Consider the following 27,973-nt stretch of genomic DNA (forward strand, 5'->3'; position numbering starts at 1 on the left):
GATCCCAGTACATCCTTGCACTGGGCTTTGCTGGTGCAAACCAGCTTTCCCACCGTGGGGCGCCTGGGCGGCCCGGGGCGCGGGGCGCTCTCGGAGGAAAGGAGCCGACCCCACGGCTGCTTTCCGCGGCTGTGCCTGCCAAGTATCGCGGGACTTGTGCACAGCGCTCGAGCCGCGGCTCCTGGAGCAGCTGGAGCGAGTTCAGCGCGCGCCGCCCCAGCCCGGGGAGGAGCAGAGCGGGGAGGGAGGGCTGAGGGCTGGGGTGCTGGTTACGTAAATGATACTAGCCCTGTGAGAGGCCTCCCGGCTGGGTCCGCGGGGAGGGGGAGGGGCCGCGCGAGGAGGAGGGGCTGGAGGGAGCGGGCTCGGGTGGGAGGGGGCGGGGGCCGGGGGCGAAGTGACCAGGCGGCGGCGGCGGCGGCGGCGGCGGCGGCTCTGCCGAGGTGACAATGTGCTAGGAGCCCTCGCCCGCCTTCCTGCGCCTCCTTGGCCTCGGCGCCTGCTCTCGCCGCACTCGCGGAGTCCTCTGGCCCGCGCCGCGCTATGCGGGCGCCTCTCTGGGGCTGGCCGAGGCCGGAGTCCGCTCGCTCTGCTTGCGGGGAAGTGTGACCCGGGAGGCGCAGGCGGGAGCCGGGCTGCACGCCGCCCTCGCAGCCGGCCCAGGTTCCAGGTGAGCGCAGGCTCGGCGCGCCCGCCGGCTCCTGCCGGGCTGGGTCGGAGGCTGCATTCCGTGCGGGGACCGCCTTTCCCTCTTCGCGGGATCCTTGGCCGCGATAGCAGGTCTCCGTCTCTCGTGCTTCCTCTCTTCCCCCCTCTTCCTTGTAATTGTCGGGGCGAGTCCCTCCTCCCTCTCCGGGCGGCCGGAGTGCCCGGGTGGGCGCCGCAAAGTCCTGCGGCGCATGGCGCGCCGCGGAGCTCAGCGCCCCGACCGGTCCCGGGCAGGGGCGCGGGCGGACCGGACGTAGCGGCTTTCCGAGTCTCCGAGCGCGGTCTTCCGCCGCTGCAGGTGCGGAGGGAGGACCAAGAGTCGCGGAACTTTGTGCCGCCGTCCGTCCTCTACCCTGTTTTCTCAGGTACTCCGCGGATCTGGGGGGCGCTGGCCACCCTCGGCGTCTTGGTGACGCTCGGCCAAGGGGCGGCTCGGCCTTCCCACCGAGGCAACTTTCTCTCACCAGCTGCGGGCCACTGGCTGCGGCTGCACGAGTGCTTTCACCGCCCTACATCAGGGACGTTCTGGATCTTGGGTGTCTTCCCCGACGGTTGCCTTTCTCCCTTTCTGCCTCCCTTTGCCTCTTTCAATGCCCCCTGCCTTTCATTGTGTCTGTGTGTCTCTCTGTCTGACTCAGTTTCTTTCTCTGACTCTCCAGCCCACGGGTGCCCTTGTTTCTTTTTCATTCTCTTTCTCCGTCTTTCTTGGGATGTCTCTGTGTCCCTATTATTCTCTCTTCAGCTTGTCTCTCCGTCTTGCCGTTATTTTCTCCCTTTCTGCCTTTCGCTGCCTATCTCTAGCTACCTTTCTAATTTGTCCTGCCTCATCCTCCCGAACACTAGCTTCCAGATTCCGAGGCGCCCTGGCCAGGGGAACACACCCTGGCCCACCTTCTGGGCACCTTCAGTTACAGAGACCTCCCTGCTGGGAGTCAGAAGGGCTGCGGGGTGAAAGCAGCCTGCAATTTTCTGGGTTGTGAAGTTGAGGGGCGTAAGGGCCAGTCTCTCCTCCGGGGTTTCGAGGGCGCTGCGCTGCTGCCAGCCCGAGCGCACGGAGGCTGCTGGTTTGGACAGCGAAAGCTGCGGGCGCCTCTACCCTGTTCGTTGGCTAAAATCAGTTGAATTTCCAGGTGGAGAGTCTTTATCTCCAGCCTTTACCGGCAGCCACAAAGGAAGAGACAGTGGGCAGGCAAACCCAGGAGCTTAGAGATACGGGGGAAACTAATCTCCAAAGGCTGGGGAGCTTTTGTGAGGCAAAGGTGTTACTAGCGGAGGAGAGGAGTATTGGGGGACTGCCTGTTTTAAACTGCCCTGGCACTCAATCCCTGAGCGGTTTTCTTGGGAGAGACCGCGGTCACTCCTCCTAGAAACACAGCACAGAGATTTTACTTGCAGGGCCAAAGACACTTGTCTGCCCCTGGAAATTTCGTGTTTCCTCGGGTCCCTCAAATCGTTGACTTTATAGGAAGGCTGCCTTTGCTCAAGGTTGCTACCCCCTCTTGTGTGTTTGCGTGTGTTTGAGTGAGTGTGTGTGTGTGTGTGTGTGTGTGTGTGTGTGTGTTTGCATTCATGCCCTCTAGTGTTAAAGAAATCTGCTGGTTTGAGAATATTGAAAAGTAAGGTCAACCTATTGGTAACTGACTTGGGACCTCTCACCTTCCCTGATTGTTCTTCTTGCCTTTTTGCCCATCATTTCCTTTCCTCATCTTGACTTTCATATTGCATTACTAATCATTTGCCTGATCTCCTGCAAAATTAGAACCTTAATATTGAAACCTTGTTTGAGTGACTTCAGAGATGTATAGATTTGAGGAATTTTTCATGGGCGAAGGCTGGCTTTGAACAGAAGAAAAGTGCATTTCTCCACACTGTTTGTTTGCCACAAACTATGATTTCACATCTTTTTCTTATGCCCCTGCCCATCTTCAGCTCTACTGAGAATTTTCCTTGGCCGCTCCTGCTTGTATAAATAAATGCTTTTTATTTGCTATTTCTGTGATACTAATCTCATTCCAGGGCTTGCAAGGCACCTTGTCTCAGGTCAGGTTTAGGGAGAAAGCAAAGAATGCTTTTCCAAAGTACAGGACTGTTGGTGTACGTTAATTCTGGATCCCAGAGTCCAGAATGGGACCTACTGTGTGTCAAATATGCAGATCCCAGCTCAATGTGGCAAAATTAGTAAATAATTAAAACTTGTTGATTATCATGCAGCTGATTATAGACTTTAAAGCTATCCAGCTATGCTTATGAGCCTACATACAAGAAGTTGAATTCTGCTTCCTTTTTTCCCCCTGTTTCATTTAGCCTTTTTATGAATGAGAATAGAGGACTAGTAGAAGGGATGTTGAATGAAACATGAGTCCTCTGTGTCTTTTTAGCTTGGTCACTGCTTGAATTTGCCCTCTGTGCAGGTCAACTTGGCTGATGTTCTTTAACAATCATTGCAAAACAGAAGAAATGAGTTTAGAGACTGATGTTGGCATTTTTCAATCTTACTACCTGAAAGTAAACGAGCACTTGACATCATTTGTAGGTGAATACTTTTGTGTGGTTTTTAAAAAGTGAAAAATTCTCTCTCAAAGAACAAATGTATCAGCTTAAAATATTTGGGGTCTATAGATTGATCTGTAAACTGTATCATTTACCTTAAATAATTTATTGGTTTTCTTACTGCTTTAAATATATATGAAAGGTGTGGTACTACATGGATAGGAGAATTTGCCAAAGTACTTGGAAATGTAATGCCTCTTGATACAATGATCTTGCTGATTTGGTAGTCACCTCTTAAAACAGTTTGAGATTTGCCACAAGTATTATTCAAGATCATGTTCAAGGCAATTTTGCCTTAAAAATATTATTTATAAATCACCTGGTACTCTACCCATTTTTTTTTTTTGTATTTGAAAATAGTGAAGAGGTAGTAAAAGTGAAATTCTGATGTAGATTGGTTGAGATATGCTCTGATTTCTTACCACTAAGAGTATTGAGATACATTTAACTTTTTAACTTAATGTGCATTAATTTCAGGTTAAACAGTTATGTCAGTGAAATATAATGTTTCCATTTTGCCAACTTGATCTTTAGAAGTGCTAGTTGTAACAGGAACATTGCCTTGTAATAGAGATTTTGCAGCTTTTTAAAACTTTGTCATTTTAGGAAGAAGGTGAGAGAACAAGCAGATGAGTGTTTTTACTATTTCTGGTTGGGCAAATGAAGAGACTGTTGATATTTCTGAATAACAAGAAAGGTAAAGGAAATGACTGAGAGTAAAGTATTAGTACAGTCCCAATATAAGTGATAAATAACATTACTGCTTGTGTATGATAACTGTTCCTTGTGCTTTAAGAAAATGCATTCTGTTCTTTAACTAACGTGCCTTCTTAGACGTCACATTCTCAAGTGGCACCTTTTGCAGTAAACAACCAATTTTGACTGCCTTTTAATACATCACCTTCTTGGGAATGTGTCACTATCAGTCGTAGGAATCTAAAGACATCTTAATAAAATCCAACAGGATCATTATTTTGAAATGGGTGGCCTTATTAAGTAATGGCCTAATTATTAAAAAAATTAACTGGACTATTGTTTTAAATCCTTCTACTTTTATCATCAGAATGAATGCATATGAAATATCCAATCAAAAATTAAGTGTATGTGCTCATATTGTAGCTGTTGATTTATAACAAGATATTTATTTATTTATTTGGCTGAGGGGGGGCAGAGAGAGAGAGAGAGAGAGAGAGAGAGAGAGAGGGGAGGGAGATGGGTAAAGAATCAGTCGCTTCTCTTGTGTGCCCTGACCAGGTAGGACTCAAACCTGGTACATCCACTTGCTGGGTGGACACTCTAACCCTGAGCCAGCTGGCCAGTGTCTACTAAGACATTTCTTAACTTATTGCCCCCCCCCCACCAATACACTAAGCATATGTTTGAACACGTAAGTCACATTTACAGATTTGACACTGCTGATGAACCATTTATTTTAACAGATTAGACTCCTGCCATTTAATTAGTTACATGTTTTTTGTTTTTGTTTTTTCCATTTTTCTGAAGCTGGAAACAGGGAGAGACAGTCAGACAGACTCCCGCATGCGCCCCACCGGGATCCACCTGGCACGCCCACCATGGGGCAATGCTCTGCCCACCAGGGGGCGATGCTCTGCCCATCCTGGGCATGGCCATGTTGCGACCAGAGCCACTCAAGTGCCTGAGGCAGAGGCCACAGAGCCATCCCCAGCGCCTGGGTCATCTTTGCTCCAATGGAGCCTTGGCTGCGGGAGGGGAAGAGAGAGACAGAGAGGAAAGCGCGGCGGAGGGGTGGAGAAGCAAATGGGCGCTTCTCCTGTGTGCCCTGGCCGGGAATCGAACCCAGGTCCTCCACATGCTAGGCCGACGCTCTACCGCTGAGCCAACCGGCCAGGGCCTAGTTACATGTGTTTTTGAAGAGTCTAGTTTTCCATTGTTAAATTTAGAGAATTCAAAGAAATTTGTGAAAATGAATACACACATTAGTTCAGTTGGAGCATTATAAGAAATTTTTTTGTGAGCAAAATATAAATTAAACAGATCTTATTTATTTTACACTTATTTCCCCTTGATTCAGGTTTAGATTTACGTGTATGTTTTCAATGTAGGATATTTATAATAAAATATTTAATAGATTTTATCTTAATTACCAAGAAATAACTAAAGGTGGCTAAAGACATTTTTTTTGTTTAATGTATGTCCTAATGTCCCTTGTTAAGGCATTAGCTAAATTATATTTTTAGCTATGTTTTCCAATTTTATTTTCTTAGTTTGTCTCAAAATTTATTTATTTAAGCTGAAATTCTTAATTTTTAAAAGGAACTACTACAGATTATTAAAAGTTGGCTGGGGCCTACCATTCAAAATGTAAGTTAAGTTAGGGACACGTCTTTCCATTAAAGGCTCATCTTCACTCAAATGTTCACGTAATTATTATATGAACTATTAGTTTCTCTCCTAATGTTTACCCTACTCTAATTGCTCAACCTGTACAATAGAACTAAAGCAAGATGCAAAACATCAGTTTTCAAAAGTTGTCCCATATTAAGGTTAATCCTCCTAACATAACTTGAGAAGGATCTAGAGAAAGTAGTGACAATTTTATCATAGATATGAACATACTGTGATCATATTTCCTGTTATGAGAAAAAAATTAAACAGATTGTTAAATATTGAGATTTCTTTTGTATTTTTTAGACGTACTTACTGTTAAGATAGATGGCAACTGTCTTAAGATATAGCATATCAGGGTTTTAACTTGATGTGGAATTAATTGGGAATCTGTTTGGTACATTAAAGTACATTGAATTGTCATTTAAGTCCTATTAAGCTCTTGTAGAACATTATAGGGAAGAGTATGATTAAACTGCTGGTTGGCACTTTAGTGAACATAATGCATGAGCTGAATAGCCACTGTAAACAGAAAGAAGAATTTAAAGCACAACCTACATATTCAAAATCACCCAAATTACACCTCAGAGATATTAGTAAATATCAACTTAATCTTTTGTCTAATATTAATCGCCTTGATACTCCAAGCACATAACCTCTTTGTTGTGAACAAAATGGATTTTGACATATGGGAGGATTATCTTCCTGTAGACCAGAAGCACAATAACTGACTTAATTTCCTCTTGAGTTTTTTATTATATAATTGGTTTTATATGCAGAGGATGAGATTTATATGACTATCAAGACCCTGATGCAATACTAACATTAGTTTTGTGTAGGAAAAATGGGACAAAATACTTGGAAATAAGGAGACATGAAAGCATAATCTTTTTAATTTATTTATGAGGGAGTTAGTATGGTTAATTTAGTTTTAAATTGATAAAATGACTAAAATTTATTGGATGCTTACTTTGTAATTGTACTGTGGGTAAACAAACCTCTGACAGGACTGACCACATTTTATGATTTTATCCTCATAACCATAGGAGTAGTAAGTAGTATTACTATCCCATTTTATAAGTGAGGACTCAGTTGCTCAAAATCACCCGGGTATTGTGTTGTAGGGCCAGGGATCACATCAGTTCTTTCTGTCTCTGGGCCAGTGCTCCAGTGGTTCTCAGGCTGACATTTTACTGACTAAGAAATTAAAAAAAAAAAAACTGAGTGCCACCCTCCATGGGAACATTTTCTTTTGCGCGGTAAGAATGATTTACAAAGTCTAGCTATATCACCATCATTTTGTAAAAGAGCAGACATTTTAATACCAACTAAGATGGTGCAGCTGAATCTCAATATGTGGTTCTTAAAATAAATTTAGCTTCCTGTGCATTTTTCTACACTGCACTTATTTTTCTAATTTAATAAATACAGATGAAAATGTCATCACAGTATTGGTAATTCATTTCACCACATTCTATAAACTGTGAATGGGAATCCTTGTTAGCCTAAGCTACCATAACCCCATGCACCCCCATAGCACAGACCAACATGGTCATATATTCATGACTTAAAGACACATAAGCCCTGTAACTATTCCATTCTCTTTGTAGTTACAGTTCAGGGCAATAAATTTGGACCTAGGAAAGATGCTAGCAATTGCTCTAGCCTCAGTTGACTACTTCAATGTTTGTAGAAAGGATTAGAGGATTGGAGGTGACTTGTTCCTTCCTGCTAGGTAACCATGAACCACTGTTACTAAGGTAGTGCCAGTCTATGTCCTGGGACTAGGAATGAGTGCTGGGCAAACACACGAGGTTCATGTCTCAATTTACTGTTCTGTCCTTTCCCCGAACCAGAGGTCTCAACCTTTAGAGATCAGGTGTTCCTTTCTCTTTTTTGACTTCTTTCTTTGCCTTGGTGAGGACAAACCGTTTTGCTTTAGGTAAGAAAGAAAATTCTAAAGCTAAACTTCTAACTGCTTCTGTAAAACTGATGCTATTAAGTCACAAGTTGCTTTGGACAGTGACTTTTGTGGCCATTGAAGAGGAAAAGAGTGATGGCAGGGTGTGTGAAATGTGGCTAGATTGTTGAATGTCACTGCTGACAGACCAGTTTGTAAATTGAGATTACCTAAAGAGATTTTTGAATTTTTTTTTTTTTCATATAGGTTGTCTGGTCCCATTGATACAGATTCTCATTTGCCTGGGATAGGCCCACTGAATATATCTTTATAAACATTTCCGGAGGAACTGATCTAGTACATAATTTTTCAGATTCACTTATTATTTGTATTTATTTAACAAATGTAGATGTTACTGTGTTCTGGATGCCATTTAGAGTGCTTTATAGATATTGATTCATTTCATCGTAACAACTTCCAAAAGTAGGTTTTATTAGTGCTGCCACTTTATAGATGAGGAAATTAAGACACACATAAAGGTTAGGTAAGTTGTCCAGAGTAAACTGATAAACAGCAGGGAAAGAAAGGTCTATGCTATTTTGATGAAATGACTATTAAAATGACCTGCTTTGGGACAAAAAGCTCAAAGTAGCAGAATTGAAAAGGGAATTTCAGTTTTTATGTTTCATTTTCTGAGTAAATTTTACCTGTAAAATTAAAGGAGGAAAACCTAACTTAGACTCTGGAGTTGAAAACAAAAATATTTCCCTTTTAGAAGTCATGTACCAGATTAAGAAGGAAAGTGAATTATGAAAGGGATAGTAAACATGGAAAAAACCAGAGTGGTGCTCTTCTAGTGGATTATTGTCTCTGGTTACTTGCAGACCCCACGTGCCCCAAAGAAAACCAACCAAACAACAACAACAACAACGAGAAAGAGTTAACATTTAGTGGGGCAGACGGGAATAAAACGTTTTAAGATCCATAAGTAAGATTTCTATATATAGACTTTAATATATAACTAAAATCTATATCTGTAGCTGTCCGAATCAAAAATACCTTTTTTTTGGTAATATTATGATAAATTTTCTATATTACATTAGGAAGTACATATATCTATGAAAAGATTGGGGAAATCCTACAGAAATTTTTATTTCTCAAGTATTTTATAAGCGTTTTATATGCTAAAATATCTGTAATAATTTGTAGTCACTGGTAATCTGTAAAGAACCGAATTATCCACCTTTGATGAGATGCATTTTTGCCTTACTCCTGGTCTTTGGTTGATTTTCAGCAACTTTTGGCTACTTAATGTTTTTGTTTAATCTGCTAAGTTGGTGTTTTAATTAAACTGTTATTTAACTTTTAAAAAAATAAATATTATTTTATATTGACTATTTGATTAGATTATGTGAATTATTTGAATTAGATGAGTCACTCCACCTGTTAATTTTTTAAATAAAAATATGCACTTAAAAACAATTCTATTTTTATATTTTGTAATCAAGTGAAGGGTCCTGGGATTACTGGCTAACCTAGTTTCAAAACAGTACACTCTTTTCTCTTTTTTTCACAGCAAGTTCTTCCTATTTTTCTGAATCCTCAAGGCACATATTTCTTGGATTCCTTTGAGAGTTCAATCTCAAATGGAATTATAGAGGGTAGGGCAGAAGTAGGTTTATAGTATGTATGGCAATAATACAACAATTAATAAATAATAATACAAAAATAAATTGTTTTGTATATTTGCAACTGTAAACCTACTTTTGCCCAAGCTGTAAGTTATTTATCTTGAAAAATATTAGAAAGCAACCTGTTTCTGATCATGATTCAGATTTTACCCAAAACCTATGGATTTTCAATGTACCTCTATTTTCTTTAAACTTAAACACTGTTTATCATTTCCCAGTACTCTTTTTTTTTTCTCCCGTATCTTTCCTTGTTCCTCCTCCCTTTCTTTCTTTTGTCTTCGTGGTTCTGTCTACTTTAAACTGTCTACCGTCAGTGGTTTAATAAATCCTCATGTTACAGTACTGGATTACCTACTAGTTGTCTTGATTCTGTAAAAAAAAAAAAAAAAAGGTAAATAGAAAAAAGCTTCTGTTTATTTCATCAGTTAGTCTCCGAATGGTAAAAGGCAGATGCTTTAGCTCTTGCATTTGGGTCATTTAACAGGAGACAGGGGATGCTAAATTCGCATCTCATTACCTTTGTCTTCTTTTAGAATTGTGGGCTTGGGCCCTGTGGTCAGTCCAGTTGGCAGACCCATGGCTCCAAGGGAATGCTATGTATTTGAGGGGATGCCAGTTCTAGTTGCCAGGCAGTTCTCATATCCCTTCGTCAGATTTTCCTTATAAAACATCCAATATGTGTTTCATTAATAACTCTAGGCTGTTGACTTCATGTCAGAAATTCTTTGTGTTTCTACAGCTAGATCGTAATGAATAATTTTTATAATTTATTTTCTGTGGCTCCTATTCCCTGACTTCAGGATAGTGGTTTCCCTGTTTGGTAAACCTAAAGCAGACTTGTCACAGATTTTAAAGAGTTTTATTTTTGTGCACTAAGTTGAGATGAATCGTAGGTAATTGGATGGTGCAGTTGAATTAACACATTGAATTGCCAGTTAGGAGACACTTCATTTGCTGTAGCAGACAACAATGGGCCCATTTTGCTTTTACAATGCACAAATTCTTATTATCTATATAAAATTCTAATTCAAGTGGGATAACATGTATGCATCATTTCCATTCCTTTTGTAAGGAAAATAACCTCCACAAATATATTTGCAGCTATCTCATTAAACAATTCTGAACTTCAATAAATCTTTTTCTTTTGAGAATCTTAATCAGTTTTTTCCTTCCCCACAAAAAGGATAGCCTATAAAGCATTTCAGAAACAAGAAGTCAGTAGTATTACGTTTACCCTGTATACCTTAAAGATATGTGTAGATGTACAGTTAGCATTTTTTTTTTTTTACTAGAGACCCTTGTTTAAATCAGTCTGAACATCATTATTGCCTCCATGACTGTGGTCATATACAACACTCATAATTTTGTTTGTTCTTGAGTTTTCTTCATTTTGTGTTTTAAGGTTAACTTTTCTAGATCAATGGAATTGCTTTCAAACAGATGAGTATTTTAAGAGGAAGGATTGAGACATATCTTTATCTAAATTTTCTCCTGAATAGGGTAAAATAAAGACATTTTCAGACCTATAAGGAATAAAGAAATGTTCTTCAAACATAACCTGTCATACATATTTACTTGAGTTCAAACCCCAGGAAAATATAACCAGGAGAAAGACATGGCTTGATAGCTATGAAGCAGTACTAGAGGATGATTCATATCGCTTCAATCAGGAGCAGGGTTAGTGTAAAATAATGGAGATCTCTGGCTGGTGGAAGGCATTGGAATAAAATGGGCTCATTATACATTTAGTGTTCAAGAAATAATAATAAAAATTGTGCTTACTGATTTTCAACTTTTAGTATCAATCTTTAGATAAAATGTAGAAGATAATTATGACTATAGAACAGAATGCTGGTATTTTTAAGAATGACAATAATTTCACAGTAAACAGTAGAGGTTGGGAATTAGGTGTGGGGGTTGGAGAAACCAGAAAGAAAGGATAGGAATTGTAAGATTAGCGTTTTATAAAATCGGCTAAGAGATAGTAACTCTAGTTTATAAAAGAAACAACAGTGACCATATATTCCTTCAAGTTCAAAAGATAATCAAGAGGAGTAATAATGACTATATTAAGAAGAACGGTATAGGAATGGGGAATGTGGTAAGTGAGGTAACTTACAAAATATCTAAAATACTTTGGGTCCGTTTGTTTGGTTAAAGTATGCTTTAATCAGATTTTTTAAAAATATGGTTTCTTATGTGGTTATATACTCTCCAGAGTTTCACGGATTCCAGTCACTCTGTTGAATTACCCTGGTCTATAAAGACATTTGAATTAAGACCTCTGCTGCAGAGTGAATGAACAATTAAACAATCAAAGATGATGCTCTCTGGGGAAAGGAACTGATGTTCTTTGGGGAAGGGGACTACACTATATAAAGAAGCAAATATTTGGAACTTTTGTCACTAAACACAGTAGCAGTCATCCCCTACAGTATTTTAAAGATTATGAGGCTAAGAGGAAAGAATTGGATTCTGGGTCTGGCAAAGCCATTAATAAATTCTATAGCATATCATTTAAGTTCTTTGAATCTATCTTATCTTTAAAATGAGGAAACTTGTATGAAAAATACCCTGTATCACTCTATATCCTCGTGTTTATTTATTTTATAAAGACAGGACTATTATTTTCTTTGAAAATGAACTGTGAGTTTTCTAAGTATGATATATATAAAGACTGATTCAGGATTCTTTTCTTATTTTTAATTGTAATTTAATTCACATATAATATTACTTTCAGAACCAGTACAATATAGTGATTAGATGTTTATATACCTTAACAAGTGATCACCATGATAAGTCTGATACTATCTCATACCATAAATATTTATTACAATATTATTGACTATATTCCCTATGCTATGCATTACGTCCACTTGTCTTATTTCATAAGTGGAAGTTTATACTACTTGATTTCATTTTCCTCGCCCTTTAACTCATTCCGCTCCCATCTGGCAACCATCAGTTTGTTCCCTGTGTCTATGAATATATTTATATTTTGTTTGTTTATTTGTGTGTGTTTCTACATAAAAGTGAAATCATACCATATCTTACTCAAACTCTGTTTTTGACCAATGGTGTTAATTGCCTTTTAGCAATGGTCTTTGTTCTTTATCTCTTGATCCTTTTGTTTAACTGAATTGACCACTCAAATCAGAATCATGAAACTTTAGTTTTATTAATCTGTAATAAATCATTTCCCAAATAGGGTTACTGTATTTTAAATTACCCAAGGCCTAATTTTCTTAAAAAATATTTTAAAGCATTACCAAATGATTTTTTAAAAGGTTCTATCTCCATTCATCCTCTGTTTTCCTGGATATATTAAACAATACATTTTAAATGCTGAACAATAATTTAAAAATTTATAGTAGTTTCTAGATAAAGATGATAAATTTTATAGTCCTTTGTGTTGTTAAGTTATACCAGTTACTGTGATTACATGATATGTCTGCAGATTCACAGAAGAATTGATAAAGAATGGCCATTTCAACATTAGACAGATGTGAGGATATTGTCATCATAGATTGAAAGCTGCCCCTAAAGTTCTCATTGCTTCTTATTGTTTGGGCTAACATTTGAATTTCATAGCTAATCAAGATGTTAGTTATTCCTAATGAATGTAAGAACACAGATGGGTCCCACAAGTGGGGTGTGTGTGTGTATGCTTTAGCATCTTTATTTTTTTTTGAGAGAGAGAAGCATCAACTTGTTCCATGCAGTTGTGCATTTATTGGTTGCTTCTCATAGGTGCTCTGACCAGGGCTTGGACTACTGATCTTGAGGTCTAGCCAGTGCCCTCAGCATCGAGCTGGTGACATTGGGATCCAGCTGGCAGTCTCTGTGCTGCAGGATGATGCTCTATACTGCTCTAACAGCCAGGGCTACTTTAGCATCTTTCAACAATTCAGCACACTGCAAGGAAATGTGTAGTAGGAGAGAGAGGTAGAGAGAGAGGGGGAGGGGGAGAAGAGTGAGGAAGTTTTCTAGTTTTACCTCATAGTTTGGGATATGTGCAATGCAAAGCTATTGTGGAAAGTTGAGAAAGAAAAATCCTTTTAATTGATAATGTTAATTTTAGTATTTTTATGATATAAAATGATAGCTGATTCTGAAATGAGAAAAACAATAAGGTGTTCTTTAAAGCTATGACTATCTGGTTTCTGTTGACAGGCAGTGATTACAATCTCCTGGGTCACCTCCTTTAACCATTTTCTGAGTAATCTGGGTTTTGGATGGGGACTCCAGAACAGTTAGAGGTCTTCTGTCCTGTATGTCACCTGTTTTGAAGAATCAAGGGTTCATCAAATTTCCTTTCAAGATGAAGTTCTTGGCAATTTATTATTAGAACCTTTAGTGTATGAAATATCCCTTGATTCTAAGATTTAAAATAATTCAGGAGCTCAAGTTTGGAGGAGGCAGTGGAACATGGCTGTGTTAAAGACACAAATGTAAGATTGTGGTACTGGTATAAATGAAGTTCAAAAATTCTGACTTCATCCAGTTATTAGCAGAATGACAAAGCGCACTTACATAGCCTCTATGGAATTTAGTTACCTCATCTTTAAAATGGGAGTAGTAATAATAGCATCTAACACTAATACAGCCCAGGTCTCTAAATGGTCATGAGGGTTTCTTTTAGGTGGTTTACATAAGATTAGCTCTTAAGTTCTCACAATACCAAGAACTAGACACTTATTTTCATCCTCCTAATAATACTGACCTCTTTACTAGCTTTTCATGAGAGTTGAGGTGACAATATATTTATATGTAATGTACTCATTATTGTGCTTGGAACTTAGCAAGTGCTTAACAAACGCTGGCTATTATTAACGCATCTCTCTTCCAGGACACTCTACTGGCATTTGGTTTGATGCGTGCCTAGTAAATCTGGCCTGCTTAACTCATTTTCAGAATAAAATTCTCAGACATGGAAGAGTTATTGTAAAAAGTAGCTGCAAAGTCTGGTCCCAGGAGACAATAAATAAATAGCAGTCAGAGGGAGAATTGAAGCCAAGCAAAATAGAAACACCATAAAACCATATTAGTGTAATTTTTAGAAATCTCATATAAGAGAGACGAAAAGGTAAATGCATGAAGGGGAGGGTATATCATATCATGATAAGTATTTTATCATAATGGTGTACAAATTGTACATAATGCTTAACACTGAAACGCTACTTTGCAGAAAGTGATCTAGCTTAGAAAAAGGGTAGTAAGCTTCTTCTATACTCTTTAATATTATTTGGAAAATTCCAATGTCTCTGCTGATTTTTGTTAGGTGTTCTTGGATAAATGGAGCCATCTTCCATTTTCCTCTTAAATTTTTGATCAGTTTAGACCATGTTAATTTTTTATTGGATAATCTGGAGGGAAATTAAAAGGAGAGTGCTTTTTTGTGTCTGTGAATGTGAAAAATAGTAAAAACTTTAAAACATATTGTCATCTTAGCCTTACTCCTGAATGAAAAAAAATGAAATAATATTTTTTGTTTAGAGACACAGACTTTATTTTTAGTATGTAATATCTAGTTGTGTTTAATGATTTTCTGTTTTTTTCAGATGAATACATAATTTGAAATAACAAATTGTAGTTGATTTTTCATTTAGAAATATTTAAATTCCAATTCTCTTTTCTTATCATGTGAGGAAAATATGTTGTTTTGAACATTGATAGTTTGTCAGTTACTTCACAATAATTTGTACAAATGATAATTATACATAAATTAATAAATGCTGGTGGGAACCTAATGATGCATTGTGCTGTTTTTTATTTATTCTGAATCATTTCCAGACTGCTGAACTGTACCAAGATTGTTTAATGTGACAACTACTTCCTCAACTCCAAAAATATGTTCAGTAATATAGAATAGCGATTTTAAAGAATGAAGGGCTAATGTATGTTTTATAAGAGATTATTACATAAAAAGTGGCTTTATAGGTGATTAAATAATGCATATATTTTATCTGTCTTTAAAAATACCTTACATATTACATGTAATAAAATTATTTAAATAACCCAAACAATTTTCTAGTGCTGCATGAAGTAATATTTGGCCCCTGGCTTTCATTTGCTATGTATATATTTCTGTTGACTCTCATCCTGAAGTTGTGTGCCACTTAAATATAAAAGTGATTTTAAAAAAAAGCTTTAACAACTCTACCTGAAGGAATTTTTACCTGAGAAATATCTAAAATGAAGTAATAACTCTTGTTTTGTCTGTGAACCACACATGAGGTTATCCATATTCAGGCAAGGTTACATTAAGTTACAGACGATTGATTTTCTTGTATTATTGCATCTATCTGCCAAAATATCACACCACCTGTAATGATTTTATAGTGTGATAGTCTCTTATAATTAACCTTGTAAGCTTCCTTTGTGAATAGTTTTCATTTTATTTAACAAGTGATTTAAAAGTTAGTAACTCACAAAAAATATGCATCATCTTTATAAATATAAAACCAAAATATATAAAGATTTAGCAATATGATTGATTTTGCAATACATTTTTTACTAACATTAAATCAAGGATATGTACTGTTTCCTGCCATAGGGTAGGGCTGATGCCCACTGTGTGTGTGTGTGTGTGTGTGTGTGTGTGTGAGTGTGTGTGTGTGTGTGTGTTTTCTAAAGGGCATCTACTGAAAATTGAGTTATCCAGGGTTCCCTGGATATTTTTAATTGAACTTGTCGGGATGACATTGATTAAATAAAATTATATAAGTTTCAAGTGTACAATTCCAGTCATAAAATTCAGTCATAAAAAGAGGGAAGTCTTACTTCTTGGGACGGCGTGGATGGACCTGGAGAGTATTATGCTCAGTGAAACCCCTTGGTATTTTTAAGCTCAGACCTGTACTATTTTGTGGTTGGGCATCCTCAAGCTAAATAAGTTACTGTTCTTATTTTATGATCAAATTCATTTTTAACTTTCAGTTGCTTTAGTAACTATAAGGTTTGCTTTGACCTTTTGTTGGACCCAATTAAGTTTTAGTTCAACATTTTTTAACTTCACTGTCTAAAACCTGACTTTCAATGTAACTTCTACCTTAGGTTTAATTCAGTAGTTTGAGTATTTAGCCAACCTTCAAACTTTTCATGCCTTTACTCACTAACACCTTATAACTACTACATTTGATCATTTTAAAATGATGTTATTTTCTGTCCATTTATTTTTAAATCATATATGTATTTAGTACTTGCCATGGAAAAATTTGTTACTTTCATCAAATTGTAATATGTGCATCTGTATTTTACTATAATTTTATAAATACTCATCTGCTTTTAATTAGCCATATGTTTATATCTCATAATAACTTAATATATAAAATTGTGGGCCAATAAAATGTTGTCACATTTTCATACTTTACTGGTGAATGAAATGATTCCTGCTTAAGCAGCCAGCACATATAATTAAGAAGTCTGGCCTGACCAGGTGGCGGCACAGTAGATAGAGCATCAGACTGGGATGCAGAGGACCCAGGTTTGAGACCCTGTGAGGTCATCAGCTTGAGCACAGGCTCATCTGGTTTAAGCAAAGCCCACCAGCTTGGACCCAAGGTCGCTGGTTCGAGCAAGGGGTTACTCGGTCTGCTGAAGGCCCACAGTCAAGGCACATATGAGAAAGCAATCAATGAACAACTAAAGTGTCACAACGAAAAACTGATGATTGATGCTTCTCAACTCTTTCCATTCCTGTCTGTCTGTATCTATCTATCCCTCTCTCTGACTCTCTCTCTGTCTCTGAAAAAAAAGAAAGAAGTCTGGCCAGTGGTTTTGGGATCTTAGTTTAAGGTACTATGTAAATGCAAGATCAGGCACCTCCAGCCTTCCTTCAAGGGTACACACTAGCGAATGGGTTTTCCGCAATGGGTTCATGTTCGCCTCCCGCAGCAGGGAGTGATTTTGCAATTCTAACACCCTGGGGATCCACTAGGCATAATCCTCCATTCTGTGTGTCTTGCACTGCTGCTTGCTTTCTGTCAGGTCTCTGCTCTCTCCACTTCTCATACTATCACAGACATCATTTTCTCATTCCTGCTTCTGAGGATTATTTCCTCCTTCAGAGATGCAAGTCATCTGTAAAATAGGGCTACAGACTTTCATAAGGCCACACTTTTCTGTTAAGAAAGGGCTCTGTATACCATAAACACATATAAATGTCATCTTTCTATATGAACAGTATTAGAAACTTATGAGTCACGAGCACATTTTACTACATGTTGTCTTGTTGAATTTTTACTTTCACTTCTCTGCTTTTTAACAGACATGTTCATACTGTGTTATTCATGTATTTTATAGGAAAACGTGTTTATTCACTGTGGTGCAAGGGCTTGAAGGATGGTGAGGTTCTTTAATATCTAGAATTCTGATCTGATGGTATGCTTGGCTGACTGCCATCAAGCAAGTCATTCAGAGGACTTAAGAATTCTGATGTCACACACCCCGTATTAGTCTCTGGGAGAAAATATACACTGCACCCCAATTTTTAACTTTTTCACGTTACTTTCTCAATCTAGGTTTGTGCATTCTATTTATTAGAAATTTTATATTTTTCCTTTTTGCCTGCACCAACAAATAGCTCTCCCTCTTCAAGGCCAAACGTGTTCACTGGAGTGGCCTAACACCTACACCAACAACATGAAGGAAGGAGGGAAAGGAAAGGAGCTTGTACCCTCACATTGGTGTTGTGCTGTGTCGGGCCTGTGCTTCCTCCCTCTGCCCTCTGCAGCACATTGCACCTGGGACTGCTTCGCGGATCTTGGCTTCCAGTGCTGTTAAACCGGAATAGGGAAGAGTTTTCCTTTTCTCTTCCTGTCTCAGGAGTGACATTTGGTCACTGGCATTTATTCTCTGACCTTTGGCTGTGTTTCTCCTTGAAATGGACTAATCAGGAAGTTGTCCCATTTATTGATGCTCATGAAGCATATATTTTGGCTTGTTCCTGGAGTTTAATGAAACCTTTCATCTGTCTTCCTAAATTATAGATATATTTTCACATGTATCTGTATTTTGTAGATTATGAAGTCCAAGAAGGCAGCTTAACCCAGTTCTTTTTGTGCTGTACCTAGCAAAATGCCATACATGATTAAGTCCTTACTACATTCATTTAATTAGATTCACATGTACAGATAAGTCCCCTGGGCCTTCCAAAGCAGTAGATGCTACTGCGGAAAATGATGCAGGCCAAAAAGGATTTAGGTCAGTCAAATTTTTATCTGCTTTTCCCAGTTGGATAGTTGAATATGTCTTTTCATCATGCTGTATTAATGTCTTCCTTGTGATTTTTTTCCTCTCAGATTGCATTGTCAGCTAGTCAAAGGTTGTGCACCTTATATACTTTTTGTCAAGCTCATTGAGTGTTTGAAACAGCAATGTCTTTATGATTTTCAGCAGAGTGACCCAAGAGTCCTGCCACCTCTATCATTTATAAGAATTTGTCTGGAACTCTATGCTTCACAAGGGACATAAGTCACAGAATTTAAGATTGGAAAGGATCTTGAGGGCTGCTCCGTCACCCCACCTGCCCTCGGTCATGGTTGTGCCGAGTGTATACCCAATACTGACGTGCTTCTCTAAAATACAGCTAGCCCACATTGTGTAGTCTGTTACATACTCCACATTACCAATAGAGGGGTCTCTAAATACAGTTACAGCATGTAACTCCTGCTTGTAAAAACTGTTGAAAGATCCACAGTTTAATTTTTAAATTCTTGAGCATATCATTGAAGAGCCTTCATAGAAATCTGTCCCAAATAATCTTTGCTGCCTCATATCTCATCTTTTCATTCCATCTGGTATTGTATTTATGGGAGTTATTTCTTCATTATCTGGATATGTCAAAAATGTCCATGACTCTGTTTTTTTGCTCATACTGATTTTCAGCCTTGAATTACCTCTCTCTTCATTACAAGAGTCAGCTCTAGTGATACCCTTTTTCAAAGTATTTCCCCACATCTCAAAGGCAGAATGTTTTATTTTTTTCTGTTTCCATAGCACTTTGTTGCTATTGCAGTTCCTTACTTATATCACATCATCACGATGTTTAGTTGTGTCCTGTCGGCCTCTCATTTTAAATTGTAAGCTTTTTTACAATGGAGACATCACATTTTTTTTTATTATTTCCCTGAAATCTAACAAAGTCCATAATATAGCTAGTCATTTAATAAATGTCTTGAAAAAGTACTAAATAGTGATTCATTGGGTGAAGTGAATGATGTTTATTGAATGAACTTGTGTGATTCTCCTGGTATCTTTTTCTGGAATATGGTGGGTATAAAAGAATATTAGTATATCTATTCCAAAGATAATCACCATAAATTCATCAAAACTGGGGGTTCAAAAGAGTGTACAAAAACCATGTAATTCCAGCCAGCAGCTAGTACTTGAAGCCTCTTTCAGCATTCCTGGACAGTGGACGCTCAACTTCTGGAACTCTTCCTTTGCCCTTTTATTAGGGCAACTCTAAAAAAAGTCTTATTTTGGCACTTCACAATAAGAGAGCTGGTTTACCTTGTACCAAGCTTAAATTTGATTCCTGTAACTTTCCTCATTGGTTTTATTGTTCTTAGTTCTGCTTTGGGGGAACATGGGAAACAAATTTAAACTGCTTTTTACATTGACAGTTCTTCACATAGGAACAGCATTCAGGTTTCTGCTCTGTATTCCATATTACATGATGAATGGCTCTCAAGTATACTGTGTGTAACATGTATATGTTATATGTGTATATGTATATATATCATATCTGTGTTACGTACATATCTGTGTTAGTATACATATCAGTAACTAGCCAGAAAAATCATTGTAAACCATTTTACTTGGGCATAAGATAATTTGCATAGATAGAGGTAGACACAGAGATAAAAATAGAGTTTGATTACCATGCAAACAACCCACATTTGTGCCACTATGTGTTCATATATAATTTCAGAAACTTAAGTAAATAAAAGGTGCCAGATTATTGCATTATTCTTCTAGATTTTAGGCTATAGGATGGTCAGATTTTTCTGATTATTTTACTACTATGGAAGAAATTATCCTGAAAATTAGTTACTTAAAGTAGCAATTTATTTTAATCTCTGATAGTTCTGGAGGGTTTATCATGATTAGCTTGGAGACCTTCATTTGGTGTCTCTCAGGCAGGTGCCATTAGGTGGTGGCTAGGACAGGAGTAATCTACAGGGTGGGTGAACTGAATGTCCAGTATGGTTTCTTTACCCACATGTGTGATGTCTCACTGCTCCTCGACATGCCCTCTCTCTTCTGCAGAGTAGCCCTCACTTTTGACAAAGCAGTGAGGGCTCTACAAATCAGGAAATGGAAGGTGCCAGGCCAGTTTAAGGCTATTCTCCGAACTGGTATGATATTGCTTCCACAATATTATCTTGGTGAGATGAGTCCTAGGGTTTGCTCAGATTCCAGGAAATAAAGACATAGCTTTATCTGTTGACTAGTGAATGTTAGGGTCACAATGCAGAAGAATATGTGGGATGGGAGCTGTTGACGCTATCTTTGGAATGTACAGCCAAGCACACCATATATTTGAGTGGTGCAGTAGAGGATGCAATTCCAATCAACTTTAACTTATTCTCAGAAGCAAATACAAACATAAATTGAAACAGTGACATTCCATATGAAGAAAGCAGAAATGTTGATCACTCTGGCTATACACTGAACACCATTTCTAAGTGATACATAAGTTTCTTTGTCATGGATTTAATGATTACTTGACCAGCATATCTATTGCCAAATATTAGGGTTCATATATCAAGTCAAACTTAAACTGAAGAACAATTTAAAGAAGTTCAGGGGTCCAATTGAACGTGTGTTGTAAATATGTGATGAACTTTAGGTACAGAATGTGTTAGTATTATATTATGTCCTTTAGCCTAAAGAAATTGCTGTTTTATTTTTTCCTCACAAAATATGAAGTCTTGATGTTGTTAGTCAAAGCCTGATATGATGGTTTTATAATGTCACCAGGTATCTTGGATCCTTGTGGCTTTCCTAAGACTTATGCACTCAAAACAGCTGCTAGAGTTCCAGCTGTTTGGGCTGGCAAGGGCCAAGGAGTATCAAAGTGCACTTAGCAACTAAGGGAGGACAGAGTAGACATTGGTGTGGGGCCACTGACAGGGTTAGCCACAGCAAAACAGGAATCATATTTTATTAATTTTTGACAATTTCTTGCATAAATATATTCCAGTTTTATCTATACTACTTTCCAGTTCTTTTAATACTCAAGTTTTGCCTAATTTACAGCTGTTTATTTTATTCTTATTTGTATATTATGTTCCTTTTTGTTTTCTCTGATGTTTAAACTTTTTATTCTGGTTTTTGGATTATAACATGATATATATGTGTGTCTGTATATATATATATATATATATATATATATATATATATATATATATATATATATATATATTTACAACAGATTTGCAAAATTAAGAAAAGTATAAAAATAGAAATTAATATTTTTCCATCATTCAGAGATAATTAACTTTGTTGTATAGTCCTCCAATCTTTCTGAATTTTTTTTTGTTTTGTTTTTTTGTTTGTTTGGTTTTTTTTTGTATTTTTCTGAAGCTGGAAATGGGGAGGCAGACAGACTCCCGCATGCGCCCAACTGGGATCCACCCAGCACGCCCACCAGGGGGCGATGCTCTGCTCATCCAGGACGTCGATCTGTTGCAACCAGAGCTACTCTAGCACCTGAGGCAGAGGCCACAGAGCCATCCTCAGCGCCGGGGCCATCTTTGCTCCAATGGAGCCTCAGCTGCGGGAGGGGAAGAGAGAGACAGAGAGGAAGGAGAGGGGGAGGGGTGGAGAAGCAGATGGGCGCTTCTCCTGTGTGCCCTGGCCGGGAATCGAACCTGGGACTTCTGCACGCCAGGCCGACGCTCTACCACTGAGCCAACCGGCCAGGGCCGGCAATCTTTCTGAATTTTATCCATAATGTATATATGTAAATATATATGTATATATTTATAACTATTTGCATAAAGGTTACTTTATTCATGTTATTTGAGAAAGAATATTGCTTTAAAAATATAGATGGAAAACTTTACATGGAAATAAATGCTATCTGAATCCTGAGTTTTCAGACTACATGACATCATATCAGCTGTGCAAATCACAACTTATTTAGTTGGTCCTAATTGTTAGGCACTTCAGTTGCTTTTTAGGATTTACAATTATAAATATTATAAACAACTCTGAACATAAATAATTGCTTGTATCTCTAATTAGTTCTTAGAATAGTTTCATGGAAAGGGAAGGAGTCAAAAGAGAGGGATATGTAAAGGAAAAGGTAAATTTCTACAGAGACTAGAAAATAATGATGTGAAGGATGTAAAATATTCCATGCTTCAGTGTCTGTTTGCTGAGGATGGGGTAAAGTGTGTTAAGTAAAACTCTATCTCAGAGGAGGAAGGAATCAATATGTTTTCATTTCTCTTCAGTTAGATAGAAGTACAGTAGGTGATGAAGGAGAAAACACTTTATATAGAGAGCTTGGTGGACGTTGGAACACTTTGCCAGCTCTAAACATTCAATGAAAAAAAAGGGGAACAAAGAAATTTCTGGAGAACCCACTTGAGTTAGGAAATGGGTCTCAACTTCTCCCCAACTGAATGAATATGGAAGAGGGATAATGAAGCAGTTTCAATTAGGGAATACCACAATGTAGACACTGTCTACTGTGTGTACACACTGTTAGAAATCAAGTGTCAGGGGGTGCTGGATCTTGGTCAAGGCAGTACCTAGGCATTTTATCATGGAGTAGACCAGATATGGAATTATGCACTGGTACAAGTTGTCTAATGGACTTGAGAAGGATTATATTTAAATTGTGTGCAGTATTCAGGAGATTCTGATTTGTCATATCTTCCACTGTTGAAATTATCATAAGATTATTATCAACTCCTTTTTCTTTTTTTCTTTTTTTTTTTCTTCTTTTTTTTTTTCTGAAGCTGGAAATGGGGAGAGACAGTCAGACAGACTCCCGCAAGCGCCCGACCGGGATCCACCCGGCACGCCCACCAGGGGCGATGCTCTGCCCACCAGGGGGCGATGCTCTGCCCCTCCGGGGCGTCGCTCTGCCGCAACCAGAGCCACTCTAGCGCCTGGGGCAGAGGCCAAGGAGCCATCCCCAGCGCTCGGGCCATCTTTGCTCCAATGGAGCCTTGGCTGCGGGAGGGGAAGAGAGAGACAGGGAGGAAGGAGGGGGTGGGGGTGGAGAAGCAAATGGGCGCCTCTCCTATGTGCCCTGGCTGGGAATCGAACCCGGGTCCCCTGCACGCCAGGCCGACGCTCTACCGCTGAGCCAACCGGCCAGGGCCATCAATTCATTTTTAATTTTTAGTTTAGCAGATATGTATTTCTTTACTTGAACAACTATACACAAAATAGATGGTTTAAATTTTTTGAATGGAAAGGAATTTATGCCATAAGAGATTTTATGAGTCTGCTGTTTTCTGGAAACCACTCAACCGAACCTTTTAAGACCCTGATGGCAGTGGCCAGATGAAAAGGCTCAAGGCTTATTTACAATAGAAAATGTGCAAGGGGTTTAGCTTACGGTCCTGGAGTCCAAATGAAAACAGGGAGAGTGGATATACTGGTGATGGTTTTAGAAGTTATATATTAATCATTTTGCTTTGATATAAAAAATAGAGAAATCAATAAAAAAGGCAGTTGATTTTCATATACCTCAAAGAGCAGAACAAATGGGAATAACAACCAACGTGACTTACTTTGGGAGAAGTAAGTCACTGTGAGTGAATCAAAATTTATTCTCTGACACAATGACAGGACTTAAATATGAGGGGAAGAAAAGAGTTCATATATCTTCACTATGCTGTACACCAAAACTAAAAATAATATTGCATATAAACTGTAACTTAAAACTAAAAAAGAAAGAGTTTATATATCTTTACTTCAGCGAGGTTTAGTTTTTGTCTCACACAATATTCTCATCAACCAGTAAAGAAAATTTAGTTCTGTGTAAAGAGTAGCATAAAGCTTGTTATTTGCCATGGAATCTGTCTCCTGCCAGGGCGGACCGAGTAAAACCCCAGAAGGATTTATTGGGTGCTTATACTGAATGATATTTGTATTACTCTCCACAATTTAAGAATACAAAATATGGACCTTACAATCTAGGAAAGTTGCTGACTCTGTAGGAATTTGCAAGAATTCAAAGTGAATATAGGAAGCGAGAACAGCAGCTGAAGTAATTTTAAGATCGATGAGAAGCATTGATTAAAATGGCACTTAAAGAGAAAAAGGTAATATCTAGTGTAATGGAGCGTAAATCGTATATCTAGTGCAAAATATGGTAACCTCTAGGCATTCTGACACCTTGTTGGTATGAATTAGAAATGAGACCTGCTATAACTGTTTGGATTTTTTAGGGGAATCTGTAATGTTTCTTGCCTTCATTTACATCACCGATCATGTAATAATAATACTTTTAAGTGTTCTCTGTTTTAAGACTGTATACGTTTTCATCTATTTGTAGGTACTTCCATTCTGTACGTTCTGCAGAGTAATTGGCTGTTGCTTTGTAAGAAAATGAGGAATTGTGTTAATTCCTCCAAAACCAAATAATTACTTTAGTAAAGCTGCTCTGTTTCCATATAAACAGGTGTTTTTGTTTTTGTTTTTTAAATCTCAATGTCAAAGTGTTGGGTAAACTCTTTGAAGAAATTTAAAATGGTAACTACACTAAATATGTATAATACCAAGATTGTATCAATTTAAGACATGACAGTATGAAAAGAGCCAGGACAAAATTGGGTCACAGATATGCACCAAATACTACATATGTCACCTGAGTGTGGGATTGTTAAAATATGAAATTGCATGTATCTGTATTAATAAAATATAATTTATAAAGTCTTAATTGCCTTATGCTATTTAATCCAGCAATTCCCCTTCTGCATATTGTATCCCAAGGCAGTGCTTTTCAACCAGTATGCTGCAAGAATTTTTAAAATATGCAATATTTGACTGTTTAGTCAGGGGCACTGACCTCTTTTTCTTAGTTTGATTTTCAGATAAAAAATGACAACACTAACACAACAATTGCTACTGGTATGAATAAATCAAAATTATACTTTTTTTTTGGTCAGATTGGCAATATATATATATATTTAATGTGCTGCTGAATTTTAGTAATTCTTTATAGTATTTTAAATTTTTGTAACAGATAATTGATAACATATAAAAATACAAATTAATAGTGGCCTGTATAGTATAGCAATGAAATTATCTTGCACTATAGTGATAAACATGATATTGTCACAAAAATATTCACAAATAAGTAAAAAGAGGATCTAATTATAAAATAATTCATACAGTCTTAAATAATAGTCTGAAAATAAACAAGTTATACATGAAATATATTGTTTTAGAAATTAAGAATTATATAATTTTAAAACATTTTGTCTGAATTTTTAAAACTTGATATTTTTTATTTAGTAAAACAGTTATATAAGAAGAAATCACTTAGACAACCTTTAAAGATGGACAATATTTTTTTCTTTGTTTCTTTTTCTTTAATTGCTGGCTGCTTTAATTTCTCTTGTGAATATCATTTTATTATTTAACTTTACATTGCTGAATTTGCTGAATATGATATTGTCTGTGTGGTTTATTTAAAAACCCAAGGTTAGATTTCACATTTATTTTTATTTCCCTGTATTTTATATATTTAATATGCACATAAAATACATAATTACAGATAAATATATATCTTTAATTTATATATATACATATTTAGTAATATGTATATAAATTATATAATACATAAAGTATAGAATATATATACAATTCTGGATTTGTTGCTATCTTAGTTATCCAAAAACTTTGGGCAATGATTATTATTTATTTTAAAATATTTTTCTTGATTCAAAAACCCTTCACTGATTTATTTTTGAAAATTTCCCTGTGATTTCAAAATAATGAAAATAAAGCACTGATTTATTTATACCTTTATTCTGTAATTTTATCTTTGGATATAGTTTCAAACATACAAAAAATTTGCAATTATTGTAGTGAAGAATCCTGAATACTCTGACTAGAATCAGTAGTTTGCATGTTCTCTACTTTGCTTTATTATTACTGCTCACTCTTCCTCCTTCTCTTTCTCTATATGTATATATGTATGTATAATTACATAATTATGTACTTGCAAGGGTGGGAAAAAGTAGGTTTACAGTTATATTGTAATTCAAATAAATAATGCGATAATAATACAGGAATAAACTATTTCATGTACTCACAACTGTAAACCTACTTCTGCTCACATATATATATATATATATATATATATATATATATATGACATTTCCCCCTGAATTATTTTAGAATAAATTGCAGACATCATGCTTCTTGAGTTGAAGCACTCATGTATATTTCCTAAGAATAAGAATGTTGTACTATATAACCACAGTACAATTACGAAAAATGAAAAATTTATTATTAAAATATGTAACAGTGCACCTAGAATCACACATGCATTTGGTTGTCGTGTCCTCTAAAATTCCTTTAATCTGGAACAGTTTCTTAGTCTAATGACTGAGGTTGAAGAGGTTAGGTCACATATTTTCAGACTTTCCTCAATTTCGGTTTGCCTGAAACTTTCTAATGATTGGTTCAGTTATGCAGTTTGGCATCTACACCACAGAAGTGATGTTGCCCTTCCCAAGTGCGTCATATTTGTCGTGTTATTGATGATGTTGTCTCTGCCAAGGATCTCTGTTGAAAGTTTCTACTTTTCTCTTTGTAATTAGTAAGTGATTTGTGAGAAGATACTTTAAGACAATGGAAATATCTTGTTCATCATCATATTTTCACCCATAAGTGCTGATTCACAGGTGTTTTTGTAACTGGATTAGTTAACCATAATATTTGCCTAATGGTGGTGTTCTAACTTCATCAGGACATCTGTATTTTAAGTGGCATTCTATGCAAAGGAAGTTTTCCCTTCCTTATATACTTTATTTATTTATATTTTAATTGCTATAATCAATTTTAATTATGAGTATTCTTTATTTTGATTTTCCAATTGTTCCAGAATTGACTGGTGAGTGCTTTTAAAGTTAAAGCATATGTCCTTTGGACATATCCTCATTTATTTTATATCCCCCAAAAAAATGTTACCTTGAATTTCATACTTACAATTCTCCTTCCTGTGTCCATGTTCTATTATGCCAGGATAGTTTTTTAGTATTTTAATAGTTTCTGTGGACTTTATGAGAGTAAGTCCTGTGTTACTATTAGAACTTATTATTATTATTATTATTATTATTATTATTATCTCTTTTTCTTCTTTTCCAAGTGAGAGGAGGGGGATAGAAAGACAGACTCCTGCATGTGCCTCCACCAGGATCCACCCAGCATCCCATCTGGGGCCGATGCTCTGCCCATCTAGGCCATACCTGCAGCTGAGCTATTTTTAATACCTGAGGTGAAGGCTCTGTGGAGCCATCCTCAGCGCCAGGGGCTGATGTACTTGAACCAATCAAGCTGTGGGAGGGGAAGAGAGAGAAAAGGAGAGAAGGGATGGCAGTGGGTGGAGAAGCTGGTGGTTGCTTCTCCTGTGCGTCTGAACTGGGAATCAAACCTGGGTCATCCACAAGCCATGGCTGACACTCTAACATTGAGTGAACCGGCCAGGGCCAGAACTTTTGATTTCCTCTTTTCACAATTTTTCTGGACTCCTTAGATCACTGTAATATGTATA

At 37.4% G+C, this 27,973-nt stretch overlaps 1 protein-coding gene across 4 annotated transcripts in view; it reads left to right on the forward strand.

Annotated features, from left to right (window-relative positions):
• Positions 1-434: 434 nt before the first annotated feature.
• Positions 435-27,973, forward strand: part of GALNT13 (polypeptide N-acetylgalactosaminyltransferase 13) — a 555,106-nt gene continuing 527,567 nt past the window's right edge. For 3 of the 4 annotated variants that reach the window (XM_066345193.1, XM_066345194.1, XM_066345191.1), the window contains exon 1: positions 435-670. The gene's annotated coding sequence lies outside the window, so the exon portion shown is untranslated. Of the gene's footprint in view, positions 781-27,973 lie in introns of all 4 variants that reach the window. The other variant, XM_066345192.1, reaches the window with a different exon arrangement.

Source organism: Saccopteryx leptura, chromosome 7 (assembly GCF_036850995.1).
Source record: "Saccopteryx leptura isolate mSacLep1 chromosome 7, mSacLep1_pri_phased_curated, whole genome shotgun sequence".
NCBI lineage: Eukaryota > Metazoa > Chordata > Mammalia > Chiroptera > Emballonuridae > Saccopteryx > Saccopteryx leptura.